Source organism: Mixophyes fleayi, chromosome 1 (genome assembly GCF_038048845.1).
Source record: "Mixophyes fleayi isolate aMixFle1 chromosome 1, aMixFle1.hap1, whole genome shotgun sequence".
In the NCBI taxonomy this organism is placed as follows: domain Eukaryota; kingdom Metazoa; phylum Chordata; class Amphibia; order Anura; family Limnodynastidae; genus Mixophyes; species Mixophyes fleayi.
In genome coordinates, this window is record NC_134402.1 from 227,141,644 (window position 1) to 227,161,706 (window position 20,063).

The following is a 20,063-nucleotide window of genomic DNA, read 5'->3' on the forward strand; positions in this document are numbered from 1 at the left end:
AAGCACGTTTTCATCAAGCTCATTATTGAAATGCAATTTAAAATCTTATCCAGATTGTACAGATGTGTTAGCATACTCAATAAAATCGCAGCCATGGAAGCTCAGAGATACACGTTTGGTGGGAATGTACCCAAATTGTACCCTTTTGGCAGAAGGTCTTTCATATCTCTGCCAAAATTGTAGGGGGCGATGTTCTGAATGACCCTGATTTTTGGCTTCTACTTGTTAGGCTGCCGGGCTGATAACGAACTTGCAGAACAGATGACAGAGGTCTTCACCTATAGCAGCCGCCTTTCCCATAGAACTTTATGCTCTCACAGGTACTCGGATGCCCCCAGCAGCGGGCCAGAGGAGGCTGAGTAGATGGGAACCAGGGCCGAACTGGCCATCTGGCATTTCTGGCATTTGCCAGAAGGGCCGATGGCTGTATGGGCCGGCCTTGGTGCTTCCGAGTCCCGCAGCTTTTTTTTTCCATTCCTTTTTTTTTTTTTTAACCTTCGCGCGGCCGCGCAATGTGACGTCATGACGCATGATGTCATGCGCGGCCGCGTAGGAGCCTTCGCGATGCGCCATCTTTTTGAGGTAAGGTGGTGTTCTAAATTTTCTCTTCATTCCATTTGGGATATTGGAAAAATGGAGCAGGGAGGAGGATAGTGACAGGTGACAGACTTGACCTTTCATGCTCTGTAATGTGTTTAGTACATGTAAAATACAAGACTTTGTTGTCCTAGTCTATGACAGAAGTTCATTTGCATCACAAGGGTTAGAGAGTGTATTGTTTTAAGTGTCTCTCTTCATTTATATATGATTTAACCTTTTAAACATAATCCTGCTCATTATAGCTTTAATCTGTACATTTGATATTACATAAATGTTTATTTCTGTTTATATACATCTATGATATGTATATATAAACTCCAGTGAATGCTTTATACTATATATAAAACACTACATCAAATGAAAATATGTGTTGGCTTTAATGTTCACTTATTCTGGGTCCTCAGTACTGCACACAGATGTAGGAGAATAAGTAAAAATGACTGTGCCGGGGAAGGGGGGGGAATGTTTGCAGGGAGAAGAAGGGGAAGTGAAAATGTCTGTAGGGGGAAGGAGGGTTTGTAAGAGTGAGTGAAAATGTCTGCAGGGGGGGTTGTAAGAGTGAGTGAAAATGTGTGCAGGGGAGGGGGTGTGAGTGAAAATATCTGCGGGGGGCAGGGGGAAGAGTAAGAGTGAGTGAAAATGTCTTTAGGGGAAGGGGGGGTTGCAAGAATGAGTGAAAATGTCTGTAGGGGGAAGGGGGGTTGTAAGACTGAGTGAAAATGTCTGCAGGGGGGGGACAAAGAGAAAATGACTGCGGGGGGGAATGAAAATGTCTGCAGGGGAAAGGGGGGGTTGTACGAGTGAGTAAAAATGTCTGCGGGGGGAAAGAAAGTGAAAATGTCTGTAGATGGGGGAAATAAAAATGGCCAATGTGTGTGGGGGACAGTATATGACTATAATCTGTGTGGGGGACAGTATATGACTATAATGTGTGCTATTAAGTGAATGTGGGGCTGTTTGGGGAAAATAATTATTAAATGTGATTATGAATTATTTAATGTCTGGGATGGTTGTGGGAAATGGTTATTTTTATTAAACGTAAATGCTATTTAATTTCTTGCTGGGGCTGTTTGGAAGGAGGGAAATAGGTTTATTTATTAAATGGGAATACTATTAATTTAATGTCAGGGCTGGTTGTAGGGAAATAGGTCTATTTATTAAATGTATATACGATTTAATGTCAGGGCTAATTGGAGGGAAATAGATGTATTAATCATATGTAAATACTATTATTTTAATGTTGGGGCTGGAGTGAGGCCTAATTTTAAAACGAGGGTGCTATATTGATTTAACACCGGTGCTGGTTGGAGTTTTCTAATTTTCATGTACCCATTTTTTTTTCCAAATAGGGCCCCCAACATTCCAGGATCCAGACAAACAGCAACTGATCTAAAGACACCAGCAGCCACAAGTGGTGACAATGACAAGACAGGTAGGAGAGAGCAGGACAGTCTGCCAACTGTCCTGAATTTGGTGGGTGACTGTCCCGCTTAGTCAGGATTTGGTCTGACTGCAAGGACAGTTGGAAGGTTTGTCCTACTTCACATTATACTGCTTGTGAAGGCAGAACTGTGTGCACCTAACAGTAGTGCTCACAGTATTGTCTGTGTATTTGTTGAAAATGTATCTAATAACCATATTACATTATAGGAGCCCCCCTGTCTTAAGTGCCTAGGGCCCTCCCCCCCGAGCCTTAATCCAGTTCTGGTTAGCAGGAGGAATCTGATAGTTGCTCCCAGTCCCCGAACAGGACACAGCCTGCAGAGCAAGTCGAGGAGCTCTGTCTCATGAGATTTATTAATCTTGTAAGACAAATAGCTTCCCTGCTCACTCTACAGGAAGTTCCCACCCTGATGATTGTTAGCAGCATCAGAAGCATAGATAAGTACAGTGGACTGCGGGTGTTGTAATGTGTTTCTGGGCTAGGGGGTGGCGTGATGTGGCTGGGAGTGCCTGATTAATGTAATGTTTTATTATCATGTATGTATCAATACCCCATGTTGCCCATGCCCCCAACATGTGACCACGCCCTTGGCGCCGCCGCCGCTGCGCAGTAGCACACAGTTTTTTCCTGCTCGTCAACAGAGGTGGGCCTGTATGCTTCAAATGCCAGGGCTGATTTTTAGTCCCAGTCCGGCCCTGATGGGAACGGATAGTCAGACGTAAGCCGAGGTCAGGGGTCACAAGCAGGTAGGGTCAGGATCACAGGCAAACAGCGAAGTCCAGAATACAGTCCAAAAGGTCAGGGTCACAGACAAGCAGGCAGGGTCCAAGGTACAGGCAAGGGTAACAATAGAAAATCAGGCAAATAGATATCCAAGAGCAGGTCAGCACAGCACAGGACTGGTACACTATAACCGGCAGGGAGGCTAAGCCCTCCCTCCCTGCCTTAAATACTGAATGTAGCCAATCAGGGACTTTCCCTGCAACCAGCCCCCAGACACTGCCTAATAAATGAATGAAAAGTAATCAGCCCACAGGCTGTTTTAATTCACTGTGCTTGCGCCCGGCTGCCCTGCATTGCCAGGAAGCGGCGCTGAGGTGTTCAGGCTGGAACTGGAAGTGACTTCCCGGTCGGCAAGGAGACAGCCGGGACGCCAGGCAGAGAGGGGAGCGAGCCGTGGCGGCTATGGACACGGCTGTGACTCGTAACAGTACCCCCCTTGAGGAGGGGTTTAGGAAACCCCCTGTCTTTCTAGGGAACTTTTAAAGAATTCCTTAATAAATCTATCTGCATATAGACACATCCGCGGAACCCAAGAACGTTCCTCCAAGCCACGGCTCTTCCATTGAACTAAAAAGTGAATTTGCCCTTGGACTTTCTTGGAATCCAGAATTTTTTGTATCAAAAATTCCCAGTGTCCTTCCACATTAACTGAGTGAGAGCTCCGAGGCTGAACATATTTAAATTTACTAGAAAAGATTCTAGGTTTAAGCAAAGAGCAATGGAATGTGTTAGGAATTTTCAGAGCGCGCGGGAGTTTCAACCTAAAGTCCACAGGATTCACTTGCTTGATGATGGAAAAGGGACCAATAAATCTAGGATCAAGCTTTTTACAAGGTTGTCTGATCCTGATATTACGGGTGGAGAGCCAAACCTTCTGACCCACTTTGAAAGAGCAGCTCCTACGGTGGTGATCCGCCAAATTTTTGGAGTAAATCGGTAAACCATGGAGCCGAAAAATGTGTTGGACAAAAATGACGCCAAGGTCTGTGCACTAGGGAGTCTGGTTAAGGGTATGAAATGGGCCATTTTACTGAAGTGGTCAACCAATACCCTGATAGTATTGTGGCCTGCTGAGGAATTGAGCTCCACAATAAAATCCATCGACAAATGTGTCCAAGGTCTAGTAGGAACAGATAAAAGCATAAGCTGACCAGACGGTTCCTAGGAGTCTTGTTTTTAGCACAGATTACACAGGACATATCAAACTCTCGAACATCTGAAGACATGGTGGGCCACCAAATGGAACATGAGAGATTTTCTGTGGTTTTACAGATACCGGGATGTTCGGCGGTTTTATGGTCGTGGGCCTCAGTGAGGACAGCTTTTCAAAGGTGGACCAACACAAATAAGCAGTTTGCAGGTGTTTCAGAGGGAGACAATTTTTGGAATCTGTGAAGGCTTATACCCAAGTCCTGGGCTAAATCGGCGTGGATAATTGCGGGTGGTATAATTGGCAGTGGTTTCAGAACTGGTGCATGATGAGAGGTAAAACTTCTGGATAAAGCATTAGTCTTAGTGTTCTTAGATCCTGGTCTATAACTCATAACAAAACAGAAGTGAGTAAAGAACAATGACCAACGGGCTTGCCTTAGATTCAGCCATTTTGCTGATTAAATATATTGGAGGTTCTTATGGTCAGTGATGACTGAGATGACATGGATGGCTCCTTCCAGCCTGTGACACCATGCTTCAAAAGCCCATTTGATGGCTAAGAGTTCTTGATTACCAACATCATAGTTGGCCTCTGCAAAAGAGAATTTGCGGGAGAAGAAGGTGCAACGAAACAGTTGGTGATTACCAAGATCCTTTTGAGAGAGTACAGCGCCTGCACCCTATGTCAGAGGCATCAACCTTCAGAACGAAAGGCAGCTCAGGATTAGGATGTCTTAACACAGGGGCGGAGATGAATGCCTTTTTTAGAGCCTCAAAGGAATTGATAACTTTTGAGGACCAATTACCAGGATCTGCCCCTTTTCTGGTGATGGCAACAATGGGAGCCACCAAATCGGAAAAACCTTGAATAAATCTTCAATAGTAATTGGCGAAGCCCAAAAACCTTTCTACCGCCTTCAGATTAATGGGCCACACCCAATCTAGAATAGTTTGAACCTTACTTGGGTCCATAGAAAAACCATTAGAGGATATAATATATCCAGGGAATGAAACAGTCTGGACTTCAAACTCACATTTTTCAAGCTTGGAAAACAAATGATGGTCCCGTAATTTATGGAGTACTTGCTGAACATGGAGCAGGTGCTGAGACAACGAATGGGAATATATCAGTATGTCATCCAAATACACAACAACAAACTGATCAAGGAACTCACAGAGAACTTCATTAATGAGATCTTGGAAGACTGCTGGTGCATTACAGAAACCGAATGGCATAACCAAATACTCGTAGTAAGTAGTCAATTTTGGTGAAGATGGTAGCACCTCTAAATTGGTCAAACAGAACCAAGATGAGAGGAAGTGGGTAGGTATTTTTGATCGTGATTTTGTTGAGAACTCTGAAATCAATGCAGGGACGTAGTCCACCATCCTTTTTGGAGACAAAGAAACAGCCAGCTCCCACTGGAGATTTCGAAGGCCTAAGAAAGCCTTTTTGTAAATTTTCTTCGACGTGTTCCTGCATGGCTTTGGTTTCAAGACCGGAGAGCGAGTACAGTCTTTCTTTTGGTATCTTAGCACCCAGAATTAATTCGATGGCACAATCGAAATCTTGGTGTGGAGGCAAAGTGTCAGCCTGTCAGGTTTGCTGTCTCAACTTGTATTGGCTAGACTTTCTAGAGGCGCGGAGTCTAACAAGATTGAAGGTATTCACCAGTGATTCCCGCAAGGGAATTTGGGCTTCAGCGGCTTCCACCCTGCAGGTCGCGACCCTCCAGGGAAGTTCCCAGTGAGACAGGTGGAGAACAGATCTAGGCAACATAAGAAATACTCAGTTCAGATGTCAAATGGTGATAATAGGAATTACCACTTTATTGTGGAGCATAAATACAAGGTTCAATGAAGGTTGAGTATACTGCAGGTGATGGGTCACGGCTGTATACAAGAGAGTAGGAACCATCAGTAAAGTTCAGTAGTGCAGACAGAATACATAATGAGCATTGGTTCCAGCAAGTACCACTAAGGAATGGAACATAATACAAAATTCAATGAAGTTCACTGAAGACAAACAAATCAGCGGAATCCAGATATGCTGCAACGATGAGCCACAGCTTACCACAGGGATGTGGAATGAGTCAGCAGTAGTCAGCGGTGCAGACAGAGTAGACAGCGGCCGTCGATCATAACAGAAGAGGCATCCAAATCAAGCCAGGTGTAGACTTGAAGAACCAGCAATGAATAGGTGAAAGGAGGGACCTTATAAACGAGGGCTGACCAATGGCAGAACTGATCAAAACACAGGTGAAGTAATCACAGGTGCAAAGCTTGGCTGACAGTCTGTACTAAGAAGAGAGATTTAAAGTGATAGTCAGTGTTTTGAGGCTCGGGTGGAGATAACCGGGGAGCGGAGTGTGACAGTACCCCCCCTTTAAAGGTAGTCACCAAACACCTAGGACCAGGCTGTCTGGGAAATTTGGTATGAAATTTCTTCAATAGAAGAGGTGCATTGACATCAGATGCTCGTACCTAAGATCTCTCCTCGGCACCAAAACCTTTCCAGTCAACAAGGTACTTCAATACTCCTCTAGAATACTTGGAATCCAATAACTGCTTGATCTCAAAATCTTCAGTTTGCTGGATCTCAGGATGAACGTGAGAGGTAATGGGAGAAGAAAACCGCTTTTTTAGAGAATACATACCAGAATTCACGGTACTGCAGAGGAAGTAGTTCAGAAGCAGGCTGCAACATCTGGAGAGGTAAGTTCAAACAAGTCTGAGAACACGCGGAACTCCACTGGGTAATCTCCCCTTGTTTCCAATTACAGGGTTATGAAGCCGTAGACAGGGATGCCCCAATATCACTGGTACAGACGGGCAATTTATCAGGTAGAAAGCCAGAGTTTACGAATGGAGAGTTCACACTGTCAGGTATAACTGTGGAGTTTCATACGAGACCTTGCCACCTGGAAGTGATTCTCCATCTAGACCACATATATTAATAACCGTACTGATACTCTGGAAGGGAATCCCTGAAGATTTAGTGAATCCAATGTCCAGAAAATTTCCAGCGGCACCACTATCCATAAAGGCTGAGATGTCAACAGAATAACAGAAAGAGCACCATAAATGATGTGCGTGGGAACACTGCATTTTTAGATGCGATAACTTGCAGACCTAGGTGAACCTCCTCTTTATCTCCTAGGCCAAATCTTTTCCTGAATTGTTAGGGCAGAGCGAGAAAAATGTCCTTTGATGCAACAGTAGAGGCAGAAGCATTGAGACCGTCTGTAACGATACTGGTGGTATTACCTGAAGCCCAATAGCCGAGTAGATATCCAGAGGGTAGTCAGACGTTAGCCGGGTTGGTACACAAGTGGGTAGTCAGACGTTTGCCGGGTCGGTACACAAGCGGGTAGTCACACGTTAGCCGGGTCGGTACACAAGCGGGTAGTCACACGTTAGCCGGGTCGGTACACAAGCAGGTAGTCACAGATGCAAGGTAGAGTAGCAGGTAGCAGGAGCTGAGCAAGCAGAAAACTCAAGCATAGGTCTGAACCAGGAAGTGCCATTTATAGGCCCAAACAGGAAACAGGATCCAAGATGGTTTCTCTTTGATTCCAAACTGGCCATCTTGGATAAGGGCAAATCTAAGGGCAAGTTTGCAAATACAGAGACCTCTAGTGGTCGGAGGTGCAAATGTCAAGGTTATTCCTTACAGTATTCCCCCCTTTCAATAACGTCCTCTGGACGGTGCCTTGCAGGGTTTCTCCGGGTATCTTTGGTGAAATTCACGCAGTAATCGAGGTGATGGACACTCTCTTCTGGTTCCCATGAATTATCTTCTGGTCCATATCCCTGCCATTGTATCAAATACTGAAGTCTATTTCTAAATATTCGAGAATCTAGTATTTTCTCTACCAGAAACTCTTCATGTTCATCAATTTGAACAAGATCTGGAGGAGGCAAGGTACGACCAGAAAATGGATTTGAAACTACTGGCTTCAGTAAGGAAACATGAAAGACAGGATGAACCTTCATAGATCCTGGGAGTTCAAGTTGAAAGGCAGATGAACTGACTTGGGCCAAAATTTTAAAAGGACCTATATATTTCGGTCCTAATTTAGAAGTAGGCACGCTTACTTTTAGGTTTCTTGTAGAAAGCCAAACATCGTCACCAACATTTAAAACTGGTGCAGCTTTACGATGTCTGTCTGCAATTCTCTTATAACTGTCCTGTGCATGTTGCAATGTTTCTCTTAATACTTCGAGATTACTCTGTAGTGACTCTAGTCTGGATGTGACAGCAGGTATGGAAGAATCATGTGGAAAATTGGGGAGTAGGTTTGGATGATACCCCAAATTGGCATAAAAAGGACTTTGTCTTGTGGATGAGTGTTGGGAGTTGTTGTATAAGAACTCTGCCATTGGCAGAACATTAATCCAATCATCTTGCAGATGGCAAATGTAGCACTGTAGGTATGTTCTAATGTCTGATTGGTGCATTCTGACTGTCCATTGAATTGAGGATGGAAAGCAGTTGATAATCTGATATTAATGTTGTAACAACCTGCCCCCTCGACTTTTGGACTCTATTATTTGTATTTCTATTTTGTGTTCCAGCAGTACCTCTTTTCACCAGAGGTGCTGCTATTGTGCATTATTCTTGTGCTTAAGGAGTTAACCTGTATGTTCACTAAATATCTCATGCACCTGGGTGTGTCTCATTCCCCTTATATATACCTGTTCCTCCCAGCAGTCATTGCTGGTTATTGTTGTCCCATCCTGTGATGTCCTTTCCTGTTGGTCCAATCCTGATGTAATTTCCTGTTGTCCTTACCTGATTGTTTCTGGACATTCATGCTACTTTCTGCATCAGCTGGAACCTGGTATTTTTCACTGCTCCTTATTACCTGTTGTTAATACCTACCCTCTGCTACCCTGCATTACCGTTTACCTGGTTGTTTCTGGACATTTATGCTACTTTCTGCATCAGCTGGAACCTGGTATTTATCACTGCTCCTTATTACCTGCTGTTAATACCTCTCTGCAAATAAACACAGAGTGTTTTCACCGAATTCGTGACTCCTAGCTTTACTTCTGTTTGAGATCTGTGACAGTATAACCAGCCCAAAAAACAGCTTTGGAGTCAGGTGAAAGTTTTGTTTTATTCTGGGACTTTTTTTGCGGCAATCAAGTTCTCATTTGTCTTTTGCAACATGTCTGTTTTACCAATCATGGAATTACCACTGCTACAAACCTTACAAATGGACATTATATTGTTACGCTCCCAGCTGGCCAAATTTTCCACTTTGCTTTTGGACCCACTCAGGAGACTATCAGAGACTGTTTCACTGAAATCTAATACTGTTGATTTGACCCAGCCAACTCTGTCTGCTGCTGAATCCGTGCCGCCAACACCTTGCAATAATACCATGTCAAATTTGCATTTAACTAACAACTGCAGTTTAACTAATGCCCGGTTCACAAGTGGGCCACGCCCCCATCTGACCGAAGTGGAGCGACAGCGCAGAGTAACCAACAAACTGTGTCTCTACTGTGCCAGCAATGCACATTTCTTGCAGGACTGTCCTGTCCGTAGACCACGTCAGCTTACTGAACCATCTCCTGTTGTTTCCTCTCGGCATTCCAAATTTGTTTATGCTCCACCATTTCTGTTCTCTGGGAAGAGATCCAATCTGCCAGCTCCAGCCGCCTGTCCTGAGGCACCCATTCCCTCTGTCTCCTGTGCCGAGGTGCCAGCTTCTGTCTCCTGTGCCGAGGTGCCAGCCTCTGTCTCCTGTGCCGAGGTGCCAGCCTCTGTCTCCTGTGCCGAGGTGCCTCCAGCTCTGAGGTCACATCATCTGCCTCCAGCTCTGAGGTCACATCATCTGCCTCCAGCTCTGAGGTCACATCATCTGCCTCCAGCTCTGAGGTCACATCATCTGCCTCCAGCTTGGAGCCTGCTGCCACTGTGTCCGGTCCTGAGCCTGCTGCCACTGTGTCCGGTCCCGAGCCTGCTGCCACTGTGTCCGGTCCCGAGCCTCCTGCCACTGTGTCCGGTTCCGAGTCTCCTGCCACTGTGTCCGGTTCCGAGTCTCCTGCCACTGTGTCCGGTTCCGAGTCTCCTGCCACTGTGTCCGGTTCCGAGTCTCCTGCCACTGTGTCCGGTTCCGAGTCTCCTGCCACTGTGTCCTGTTCCGAGTCTCCTGCCACTGTGTCCGGTTCCGAGTCTCCTGCCACTGTGTCCGGTTCCGAGTCTCCTGCCACTGTGTCCTGTTCCGAGTCTCCTGCCACTGTGTCCAGTTCCGAGTCTCCGGCCACTGTGTCCAGTTCAGAGTCTCCTGCCATTGTCTCCAGTTCAGAGTCTTCAGCCGCTGTCTCTTTTCCTGAGCTCCAGTTTTCTCCAGAGGGGGCGCTGCCCTTCCAGTCTGCTCCAGAGGGGGCGCTGCCCTTCCAGTCTGCTCCAGAGGGGGCGCTACCCTTCCAGTCTGCTCCAGAGGGGGCGCTGCCCTTCCAGTCTACTCCAGAGGGGGCGCTGCCCTTCCAGTCTTCTCCAGAGGGGGCGCTGCCCTTCCAGTCTTCTCCAGAGGGGGCGCTGCCCTTCCAGTCTTCTCCAGAGGGGGCGCTGCCCTTCCAGTCTTCTCCAGAGGGGGCGCTGCCCTTCCAGTCTGCTCCAGAGGGGGCGCTGCCCTTCCAGTCTGCTCCAGAGGGGGCGCTGCCCGTCCAGCCCGAGTTGCCAGTCCGTGCGGTCCAGCCCGAGTTGCCAGTCCGTGCGGTCCAGCCCGAGTTGCCAGTCCGTGCGGTCCAGCCCGAGTTGCCAGTCCGTGCGGTCCAGCCCGAGTTGCCAGTCCGTGCGGTCCAGCCCGAGTTGCCAGTCCGTGCGGTCCAGCCCGAGTTGCCAGTCCGTGCGGTCCAGCCCAAGTTACCACTTGGTGCTGTCTGCCCTCAGGCTTCTCAAAGTGCTGTCTGCCCTCAGGCTTCTCAAAGTGCTGTCTGCCCTCAGGCTTCTCAAAGTGCTGTCTGCCCTCAGGCTTCTCAAAGTGCTGTCTGCCCTCAGGCTTCTCAAAGTGCTGTCTGCCCTCAGGCTTCTCAAAGTGCTGTCTGCCCTCAGGCTTCTCAAAGTGCTATCAAGTCTGCCACCCAGTCCGGGCCAGCTCCCAGGTCTGCCGCCCAGTCCGGGCCAGCTCCCAAGCCTTCCGCCCAGTCCGGGCCAGCTCCCAAGCCTTCCGCCCAGTCCAGGCCAGCTCCCAAGCCTTCCGCCCAGTCCGGGCCTGCTCCCAAGCCTGCCGCCCAGTCCTGGCCTGCTCCCAAGCCTGCCGCCCAGTCCGGGCCTGCTGCCAAGCCTGCCGCCCAGTCCGGGCCTGCTGCCAAGCCTGCCGCCCAATCCGGGCCTGCTGCCAAGCCTGCCGCCCAGTCCGGGCCTGCTGCCAAGCCTGCCGCCCAGTCCAGGTCTCCTGTCGGGCCTGCTGCCAAGTCATCTGCCAAGTCCGAGCCATCTGTTACCGAGGATGCCAAGTCTGAACCGTCACCTTTCTTTGAGGGGCATCCTTCCCAACTTAATGCCCTTCTGAGGTTATTTGCTTCAAAGATCCCCTCCACACCAAGCCTTGTTAATAGCTCTAAGAGACAGGTGTTATTTCTAATATCCCATTTTAGGGGAGAGGCATTAGATTGGGCAAACCCATTTATTGAGACGGATCACCCCATTTTATCGGACTTTCAATCCTTTATTGAGGCAGTTTTCAACAAGTTCGTAACTGCCCCTGCTATACCATCTTGCGGGGCCTCTGCAATATCACCAGTACCACCCATCTCACCTGGCCAAGAGACACCTTTGTGCTCCACTCAGTTGGCTCAGGCCCCAATTCCGAGAAAGTCCCGTAAGAGAGGAGGACGTAAGAGGAGAGGAGGTTCTGCAGTTCTTGAACTGGCAACTGGCATGGTCTCCTTTGCCTTTCCGCCCTTGGACGAGAACTTTTCTGCCGGGCCCCCAATTCTGGACTATGACTCGGACACTTTCAAACATTTTTGGTGATATGGGCGTCTGGAATCCGCCCTTTAGGGAGGGGGTACTGTAACAACCTGCCCCCTTGACTTTTGGACTCTATTATTTGTATTTCTATTTTGTGTTCCAGCAGTACCTCTTTTCACCAGAGGTGCTGCTATTGTGCATAATGCTCTTGTGCTTAAGGAGTTAACCTGTATGTTCACTAATTATCTCATGCACCTGGGTGTGTCTCATTCCCCTTATATATACCTGTTGCTCCAAGCAGTCATTGCTGGTTATTGTTGTCCCATCCTGTGATGTCCTTTCCTGTTGTCCAATACTGATGTAATTTCCTGTTGTCCTTACCTGATTGTTTCTGGACATTCATGCTACTTTCTGCATCAGCTGGAACCTGGTATTTATCACTGCTCCTTATTACCTGTTGTTAATACCTCTCTGCAAATAAACACAGAGTGTTTTCACCGAATTCGTTACTCCTAGCTGTACTTCTGTTTGAGATCTGTGACAAATGTTAAGAGCACTACAAAACTGCTTCCAAAAACGTGAAGTAAATTGTACTCCTCGGTCAGAGACTACATCATCAGGGACTCCATGTAGACGAAACACTTCCCTGATTAGTAATTCTGCTGTTTCTTTTGCAGAAGGAAGTCCACGACAGGGCATAAAATGAGCCATTTTTGTGAGTCGATCTACAACCACCAGAATTGTAGTCATACCCTTGGATGATGGTAAATCTACAATAAAATCCATGGAGATTGAACCCCATGGACGTGAAGGAACTGGCAAAGGTTGTAAAAGTCCAAGTGGAGCAGTGCGGGGAGTCTTAAACCGGGCACAAGTACTGCACGATGATACAAATCTTTTAACATCCTCCTTGTATTTCGGCCACCAGAAGTAATGAGATAATAATTCATGAGTCTTGAAAACACCTTTATGGCCTGCCAGTCTAGAGTCATGGACAAATTGCAGTACTCTTAATCGTGCTGCTGCTGGTACATACAGGCGATGTCCAAACTTCCAAATGTTATTTCGATAGGTTAAGTGTAAATCTGTAGGGGGTTCTAAAAGTATCGGATCAGTTCTATAACCCTCTTTGATATCAGACAACAGCTCACCAGTGACAATAGCTCCCAAGAAATTTGACTTAGAGAGGATTGTCTCTTCCGGATCAAGCTGTGGTGAGTCTTCCATATATGCTCTGGATAGAGCATCAGCTTTTCCATTTCGGGATCCAGGTCTATAAGAGATAACAAAATCAAAACGATTTAGGTATAAACTCCATCTGGCTTGTCGGGGGGAGAAAGTCTTTTTGCAGACCAAACAAACTTTAGGTTCCGGTGGTCAGTAAGTACGGTAATTTGATGTGCAGCACCTTCAAGCAAATGTCTCCATTCAGTAAATGCAGCCACAATGGCTAATAGTTCTTTATTTCCCACACCATAATTTCTTTCTGAAGCAGTCATTTGACGGGAAAAAAAAAGCACATGGGTGTAATAGCATCTTCTCTCCTATTCTCTGTGATAATATTGCCCCTACTGTTGAATCTGAAGCATCTGCCTCAAGGATAAAAGGAAGTACTGGGTTGGGATATATTAATATGGGATCTGTTGTAAACCTTGTCTTAAGCAGAGAAAAAGCCCCTTCAGCTTCTGGAGACCAATGGAAAGGTGATCCCTTCTTGGTTAGTTGAGTAATTGGCATCACAATCTTGGAAAAGTTTTTAATGAAACGTCTATAGAAGTTTGCAAACCCTACGAACCTTTGTACCTCCTTTACATTTCTTGGAGCTGGCCAATCTACTATAGCCTGGACCTTGCTAGGGTCCATTCTCAAACCTTGAGGTGAGATGATATAGCCCAAGAACTGAATCTGTGTTTGGTGGAATTCACACTTCTCCAACTTAATGTACAAACAGTGTCTGCGAAGACATTCCAGTACAGTACGAACTTGTTGTTGGTGCTCCTCTTGGGAATTTGAGAAAATTAGAATGTCATCGAGATAAAAGACAACAAATTGGTCAATTAAATCTTTAAAAACATCATTCATGAAATGTTGGAATGTAGCAGGAGCATTGCACAGTCCAAAGGGCATCACTAGATGTTCAAAATGTCCATATTTACATCTGAAAGCAGTCTTCCATTCATCGCCAGATCGTATGCGAACTAAATTATATGCTCCTCGCAGATCTAATTTGGTAAAAATTCTTGCTGAGCGAAGCCTCTCCAGTAATTCTGAAATAAGTGGGAGTGGATAGTGGTTCTTGATTGTCACTTTATTCAACGCTCTGTAGTCAATACATGGTCGCAATGAGCCATCCTTTTTCACAAAGAAAATAGGTGCACCGGCTGGAGAAGTAGAAGTACGAATAAAACCTTTTTCCAAACTTTCATCCACATAATTCTTGAGGACCTTTAACTCTGGCTCGGCTAATGGATAAATACGTCCAAAGGGTATAGCAGCCCCAGGTAACAAATCCACAGGACAATCATAGGGTCTGTGAGGTGGTAATTTGTCAGCATTCCTCTTACTACAGACATCAGAAAAGTCCTTATATTGTGGAGGTAGCTGGTCCAAAACATGAGGAGGGGAATTATATAACTTGCTCACCTCTTCAACAGAGGATTCAGGTTTAGTCTCCGGAGCATATGTTTCTTGTGAAAAAGAAATAGTTTTTTAATTCCCAGTTAATGGATGGATTATTTGCAGCCAACCAAGGAATTCCCAGAATAATAGGAAACTGGGGAGAAGAGATCAGTAAGAATGTCAGAGTCTCATGATGGTTTGGCTCAATTACGAGGTCCAGGGGTTCGGTTTCATGAGTAACTGGACCAGAGTTCAAAAGAGAACCATCCACAGTTTCCATTAATATACAAATTGGATATGGATAAACGCTCAAATTGAGTAATCACAAACACTCTGACATGAGCAGCATATAGAGAAGACTCCCCTATGTCTTACAAGAATACATCTATATAACAATAACTATAGCACTCTAATGTCAAAGATAACATAACATAAACCACACATTGCAATTGAAAACTGTTGTCTATTTGGTAAATTTGGCCTCAGTTCACTTGACAAACGGCATGTACAAAGCCACTACCAATTCAAATAAACTCCTTCCGTTCTTAAAGAATGATAAAAGTACCGTTACTGGTTCAATCTGGTGAGTAACATAATTGTCCAGATGAGTATCCTCCTCCAGTAGTTTCCAAACTGTATGTATAGTATAATATCAAATATTCAGACCTTCTTTACGGAGGTCCTGAAATCCCACCCGGTGTACAACTTCCAGCGGGACTTGAATCCAACACCATGTAGCGTTTGGGTGTTTGTAAGCTATGTCACCCCAGATGCTGCAGGTATCCAACTCTCCGTACGATGTTCTTGGCTCTACTTGTCGGTAGTGAACTCCAGTCCACGTGTCAGAATTGAGTAAATGTAAAAATATAAAAATATATAAAAAAGTGTTCACGATTGCCTCCTCAACGCGTTTCGTTCCTCTAAGGAACTTTATCAAGAGTCTCTTGATAAAGTTCCTTAGAGGAACGAAACGCGTTGAGGAGGCAATCGTGAACACTTTTATATATTTTTACATTTACTCAATTCTGACACGTGGACTGGAGTTCACTACCGACAAGTAGAGCCAAGAACATCGTACGGAGAGTTGGACACCTGCAGCATCTGGGGTGACATAGCTTACAAACACCCAAATGCTACATGGTGTTGGATTCAAGTCCCGCTGGAAGTTGTACACCGGGTGGGATATCAGAACCTCCGTAAAGAAGGTCTGAATATTTGATATTATACTATACATACAGTTTGGAAACTACTGGAGGAGGATACTCATCTGGACAATTATGTTACTCACCAGATTGAACCAGTAACGGTACTTTTATCATTCTTTAAGAACAAAGGGAGTTTATTTGAATTGGTAGTGGCTTTGTACATGCCGTTTGTCGAGTGAACTGAGGCCAAATTTACCATATAGACAACAGTTTTCAATTGCAATGTGTGGTTTATGTTATGTTATCTTTGACATTAGAGCGCTATAGTTATTGTTATATACAGTTTCCATTAACACTGGTATCTGTCTCTCTCTAAATTCAATCTTATTTCTCTTAGCAAACATAATGTCCATAAAATTGCCGTTCGCACCAGAGTCCACTATTGCTGTACTGGAAATGCAGTGTCTTTCCGGTTCGGATCATCAAAGGTTTGTTTCATTACTTTGAGGAAGTCATCAAATTTCTCTAATATTGGACTAGAAGTTTCAATATAAGGAGAAGCCCATGCAAGGGCAGTGTCCTTAAGAAGCAAAAGCATACACCGCACCTTTGACTGTTCAGACTGAAAATGGGGCTCATACAGTTGGAAATGCAGCTGGCATTGATTGATAAATCCGCAGAACTTTTGAGGGTCCCCTCCAAACCGGGCTGGTGGGAGAGGGAGAGCAGCAGGGGATGGTGAAGTCACAGGCACTTGTGGTGACCCCTTCTCCAACTCTAAGATACATTCCTCATGTTGAGATAGTCTAATTAGAAATTCCTGGAAACCACTATATGCGTCACGGGTTTTTTGTGAGATAACTTGAAACTCTTGCTTAACCTGTGCTTCGAGAGTCACAAAACTGTCCTTCAGGAATTTCAGCTCTGCCTGGCATTCAATTAGCATGGTGGTTAAACTTGCCACGCGCCGCTTAATAGGTATATCTTCGGCGGGATCCATTTCAAGGCTTGAGTATCCTGTAACGATACTGGTGGTATTACCTGAAGCCCAATAGCCGAGTAGATATCCAGAGGGTAGTCAGACGTTAGCCGGGTCGGTACACAAGTGGGTAGTCAGACGTTTGCCGGGTCGGTACACAAGCGGGTAGTCAGACGTTAGCCGGGTCGGTACACAAGCGGGTAGTCAGACGTTAGCCGGGTCGGTACACAAGCGGGTAGTCACACGTTAGCCGGGTCAGTACACAAGCAGGTAGTCACAGATGCAAGGTAGAGTAGCAGGTAGCAGGAGCTGAGCAAGCAGAATACTCAAGCATAGGTCTGAACCAGGAAGTGCCATTTATAGGCCCAAACAGGAAACAGGATCCAAGATGGTTTCTCTTTGATTCCAAACTGGCCATCTTGGATAAGGGCAAATCTAAGGGCAAGTTTGCAAATATAGATACCTCTAGTGGTCGGAGGTGCAAATGTCAAGGTAATTCCTTACACCGTCTCCTGTTCTTTTCCTCAGCAGAAAGAAGGTATGCTCCTAATTGCATGTCAGTAGATGCAGGAACCAAAGTAGAAGAGAAAGATGGTGCCTCTTTTTCCACCTTCCTCTCCCTGATTCTTCTGTCAATCTTAATGGCGAGCTGCATGAGTATCTCCAACGATGTCAGAGAAGTGTACTGTACCAGAGTGTCCTTGATCTGTTCTGACAGCCCTAGACGAAACTGACTCCATAACGCTGGATTATTCCATTCGCTGTCAGACGACCATCATCTGAATTCAGCACAGAACTCCTCAGCAGAGCATCGGCCTTGCTTCAAGGCCCTCAGATGGGCCTCAGCGGAGGCCACTCGATCCGGGTCGTCATAGAGCAGACCCAAAGCATTGAAGAAAGCATCCATGGACTGCATGGTTAGACTTGGAGCCAGACTAAAAGCCCATGACTGGGGATCACCCTGGAGGAGGGAGATGAGGATCCCGACCCTCTGTTGTTCCAAACCAGAAGACTGAGGTCTCAGACGAAAATAGAGTTTACAGCCCTCCTTGAAGTTCTGAAACAAAGCTCTGTCCCCAGAAAACCGGTCCGGCAAATTTAATTTGGGTTCTACTGCAAGGGCCAGGGTGACTTGTGAAGTCCTGGCGGCTTCCTCTTGTGCAGACAGCCGATGCGCTACTCCCTGAACCATCTGCGAAAGGGTCTGAATCTGGCCAGCCAGAACCTGGACTGGAGTTAGGTTAGTTCCGTTTTCATCCATTCCAAGGATTCCTTCTGGAAATTTTCACGGCCGGTTATAATGTTAGGCTGCCGGGCTGATAATGAACTTGCAGAACAGATGACAGAGGTCTTCACCTATAGCAGCCGCCTTTCCCGTAGAGCTTTATGCGCTCACAGGTACTCGGATGCCCCCAGGACTTAACTCCTATCGTAGTGCAAGTTCGTTAAACAACACCGAAACGGCGGGCCAGAGGAGACGTCCCGGTAGTCAAAGAGACGGCCAGGACACCAGGCAGAGAAGGGAACGAGACGCGGCAGCTATGGACACCGCCGCGGCTTGTAACACTACTACACACTGAAATCCTAATAGTAATTTGCAAAAAAAATCACTTTTAAAGCTTCTACACAATGTCTTGAAGGCTGTAATTCCGGTCCACTGGATATCAGACTAACTCCCACCTATTGCTGATTGTTTCAAAAGGATAGATTTTTACATGACTATGAAAGACCTCACACTCTCAACCCAAGACAGATTTAAGGAATTCATATCCACATGGTTTCACTGGCTTTAATTGAAAGAATCCAATACATATCAATCATATTTAGATACACCTGTGATACAACTGAGGTATCCACCTAAAACTAGTGTACTAATTTTAAACAATCTACCTTAGCCGCTCACACAAAGAAATAATTACAATGGCCTAAACCCACATTTAGCATCTTCCAAGTGACTTCAGATGCCATAAGAGGAAATTCATCTAACCCTATCCTCCAAACCTCTTACTGAATACTCGGGTTAACCTTTTGAGTGCTTGCCACCCCCTTTACCCTCTATGCACACCCCGTTTATTATAAGTTGCGCAATTTGTTTAAACTTTTGCACTATATAACTATACAAATAACGACAATGTATATATCTGGTTTTGTAACAGACTGCGTTGACTGAAAAAGAGAGTATTCCAGACCTAAGAGGGCATAAAATGAATGGATATGAAGCAATAATATGATTCTCTCATCCAATTATGTGCTACTTCAATCTCCTGGCTGATGCATGACCACCGAGGTGAATGTGCCCCTACTTCTAGCTAGAGCTAAGGGGGGAACCATGGAAAAAACATTGCACAGAGTAGCCCCGTTGGCTCCAGAAAGAAGAGGGGCACCTTAGAGGAATCTTTATACTAAAAGAGTTGGTTCCCTTAATTACCTCAGTCATCATGGAATATTCAAATGTAAGAGAGACTGAAATAATTAACTGATATTTAGAGACGCATTTATCATGAAATAATTCAGCTTAAGTAACTATGATAGAAACATAAGTGGGAAATTTAGGAACAAAACATTTTGTAGCAGGTGGAATGGGTCATGTTAAAAGATCTGCAAACTAGATTGTAAAATAAATGTTTTCATTTTTTGGTCTACCACTATATGTACGAGGCTCCTAGTCAAGTATGTGAAAGTGGTAAGTGGGGTTTTACAGTGACATATCAGTTCAGAGAATGTGTGCACAGGCATCATGTGTGTGATAGTCATTGCCTGAAATAGTAGTTTTCCTGCATTTAATTAAGACATTTCAAGTTTGTGTTTCCTACAGAACCCTTATATATTTCACTCTTTTCCTCTGTGCATTTGATATCCAGTTCATTATTTTTGCATAAGATAGAGAACTCTTACAAATGTTTTTTGCTGTTTGTATAACAATTACAAATATTCTCCTTTTTACTGCTACAGTGCATACTCATATCTATTTCTAAACCCAACAGATGAAGGCAATTATGAGTTAATAATTAGATGAATACTATGTGGACACCCGGAATTACTCTGTGGGTTGATGATGACCGATAATATCTACTCACACTGAATATGCATCCTCCTTCCTCCATCTGCCTACAGCCTCGTTCACCTCCCACCTCCTGCCACTCAGTCCTGTGGCACAGATGTATTTTTACACAACAAGCTTTCATGGGATGACCAATATTTTTCTCACACTTCAACGGAGATGTCTGTAGCATAAAAGTGCAGGGGCAGAATTGGCATACTAAATATAGCCAATTTTAATGGCAGTGCCAGAGCATAAGATAAAAAACAGAACTGTGAAAAAACTGTGTACCAGCAAAGGGATTTCTGTTTGAAAGATACAAACACCAGCACTTTAGTAATGCAGCAGGAACATTTAGAATTTTAGCACTA